The 3,120-nt window shown below is 40.8% G+C and overlaps 1 non-coding gene across 1 annotated transcript; it reads left to right on the top strand.

Moving 5' to 3' along the window:
- Nucleotides 1–1,755: 1,755 nt before the first annotated feature.
- Nucleotides 1,756–1,861, top strand: LOC133793335 (small nucleolar RNA R71). The gene has a single exon (XR_009874783.1). It is a non-coding gene; the product is annotated as a small nucleolar RNA R71 (small nucleolar RNA).
- The last annotated feature ends 1,259 nt before the right edge of the window (nt 1,862–3,120 follow it).

Below are 3,120 nucleotides of genomic sequence, written 5' to 3'. Positions count from 1 at the left end.
CGCAAACACCCTGTTATAACCAGTCAAAACTCAAGCTCAGATCATCAATTCATAAAGCAAGGCTTACCTTCTTGGTTGAACTCTTCCCTTAGCCAAAACCCAGCTGATTCCAAGGATTTCCCTAGCTCAATTCCACACTAATCATCAATGGAGTAATACCCTCAATAATCCAGCTGAAGCTTAAGGTTAAATTTTAGGTAAAACAAATGGATTAAACCCTTACCTTGATCTTGATTCAACCCTGGTTAAATCACTGAGCTAAGCCTCAAGATTACTCTTGAATCCCTCTAAACTTTCAGAAATTCTTCAGCTCAAATCCCCAATTCCCTTGAGTGCTTCTAGTTAGTTTCCTTTGTTTTTTTTCTTAAGAGTGAGAATGAGAGTAACCAGTTGAGTAGAATTTAGGTCGGTTTATTTTCCTCTAAAATTTTCCTTAAGTTTATCTCATTGCTAAATCAATCCCAAGGCTCGGGGTGCCGGAACCGTCCCCGAGGCCAAAATAGTAAATTCCCCCAATATTCCCGCCTAGATATCCTAACCACAAATATATCTCCATATATTTATTTTCGTAACCCGATACCTAAAATACCCCTGACTTGTCCAAAGTCACATCTTAAGCCCCGTTGTGACTTTTCCCCCGCTATCTGACCCTAAGATCGTCTTGAGTCGTGCCCTATAAACCTACCACATAATAATGTGGTTCTCACATTTATCACATATATATACATAACACATTACCACATAATATCATCAATTATCATATAAACATTACTAAACATATAATTACTCATTTAAATCACAATTATTCCATTAATGCCCTCCTGGCACACTAATCAAGGCCCTTAAGGCTTATTAGCGATTTTGGGTCGTTACATCTTGTGCTGGAATAGTAACATGTTGATCCTCTGTCTTCTTTCCCTTGTCATCCACTATAGGTCCATCATACTTAGTCCCACTCCTCAAAGTGACAACTTGATATTGCTCTTTAGGAATTACCTCTGTGGAACTAGGAAAATTCCTTTGATGTCTACTAGAAAGTAGTTTAGCCAACTGACCCATTTGTGTCTCCAAATTCCTTATTGAAGACCTTGTCTCTGTCATAAATTGATTTAATTGGTCTGGCTGAGGTTTTGGTGAGTTCATTAGAGGATGTGGTGGTGGATGAGATGGGCGTGGGTTTGGGTCATAATAAGGCCTAGAATGTAGTCCATAAGTCGGTTGATGAGGTGGTTGTTGAGGTGGATAATGTGGTTGTAAACCTTGGTTATTTTTCCAAGATAGGTTAGGGTGATTTTTCCATACAGGAGTATATGATATTGAGTAGGTGTTGGGTGCAGGTCTTGAAAAGTTACCAATAACCTGTGCCTATTCCAAAGGCATACTATTTACGTCTGTCAAGCAACTAGCTGTGCTCGGGCATTGTTCATAAGAATGCAGTCCCCCAAAAATCTCACATCTCATGACATTCTGTACTTGAATTGCTTGTGCGACAAGGTTTTCTGCTGCAATTGCTTGGTTAGACATGCCACTTGAGCTGTCAATAACGCAATAGGATCGATTTCTACGACTCCTGCCACCTTCTTATTCTCACGCTCAGTAGGCCAATTATAGTTATTCATGGCCATCTCTTCAAGTAATTCATAAGCTTCATTAGTGATTTTTCTCATAGACGCTCTTCTCGATGCTGCATCAATTATTGTCCTTGTATTTTCCCCCAAACCATTGTAAAATGTATGCACCAGCAGCCACTTCTTTATTCCATGATGTGGACACCTCCTTTGCAACTCTTTAAAACGTTCCCACACATCATATAAAGACTCCCCATCTAGCTGATGGAAGTTATTAATCTCTCCTCTATATCGGGCTAACTTCGCAGGAGGAAAATATTTACCAAGGAATTTCTGAGCCAAGTCTTCCCAAGTAACTATAGAGTTGGTTTGTAATGAATTCAACCAACTCTTAGCTTCGTCTCTTAACAAAAACAGAAATAATCTTAATCTGACAGCATCGTTACTCACCAGTTCATTTTGAATGTCGCACACAGCTCTAAAAAATTGGTGATATGGAGATTTGGATCCTCGTTTGGTAATCCCCCAAATTGTACACATTTCTGTACCATCTGAATAATCGAGGGTTTTATCTCAAAATTATTCACCTCAATAGTAGGAGGACGAATACTTGAATGTATCTGCATAGTAGGGAGTACATAGTTTCTCAATGGTGGTTCGGCTTCAGTTGCATTACCCAGATTTGTGTAACGCCCTACTACCTTAGAGCCGTTACTAAGTGAGTTTAAAACAGAAATTGTGCATTTAATTGACTCAAGTGGTTTCTAAAACCAAAAGTGTGAATAAACCAGAGTTTAAGGCTGTACTCTTTGAAAATGTTTAGTTTCATTAAAAACGTTAATTATAAAACATCTGGGATCCCAAAATAAGGTTTACAAAATATTTACAACTCAAAATAGATTTACACTTGATCAGCTATCAAAAGAATGGTTAAATACAGCCATATACAAAATGCCCCCAACCAAAGCAGTCGGGCAGGCCGAACATGTACGCGCCGCCCCCACGCTCTCCATACTCATGGCCGGTTGACTGACTCCTTGCTTTTACCTGCCACACGGAGCACCCGTGAGCCGAAGCCCAGCAAGAAAACCCAAATAACACATAACATATGCAAAACAAATAGCTGGCAATAATTCACTGTCACAAAGGAAAACCATCATAATAAACAAGTACGGCCATGCCGCTCCCAAGGCCTTACCAAAGCCTGGAGTTTCGGTTCTCACTGCGAGGATAACTCATGTATCCCTTGGGTCCCACCCTGAATATAAGCATCCCATGTGCTGTGTGTTACTTTCGGCCCACGGCCGCCCCGGCCTACGCCGTACCCGGCCTCTACCGCTCGTTTCATCATAATCACACATATAGTACATTCAAAATAAACATTCACACACATCACGGTTCATTTAAGGTTAAGCATTTGCACGTAATACAATCCGGGGCCACGCCCTACAATCACACAGTGGGGCCATGCCCTAAACTCGGGTGTTACGGTTTTCTTACCTGTAATCCGTGCTTTCCGATGCACCACGATCACGAGCACGGTCCTCTAGCA

The sequence above is a fragment of the Humulus lupulus genome, chromosome 7, assembly GCF_963169125.1.
Source record: "Humulus lupulus chromosome 7, drHumLupu1.1, whole genome shotgun sequence".
Taxonomy (NCBI): domain Eukaryota; kingdom Viridiplantae; phylum Streptophyta; class Magnoliopsida; order Rosales; family Cannabaceae; genus Humulus; species Humulus lupulus.
The sequence above is the reverse complement of the archived record's forward strand: the minus strand, read 5'-3'. Positions and strand labels throughout refer to the sequence as shown.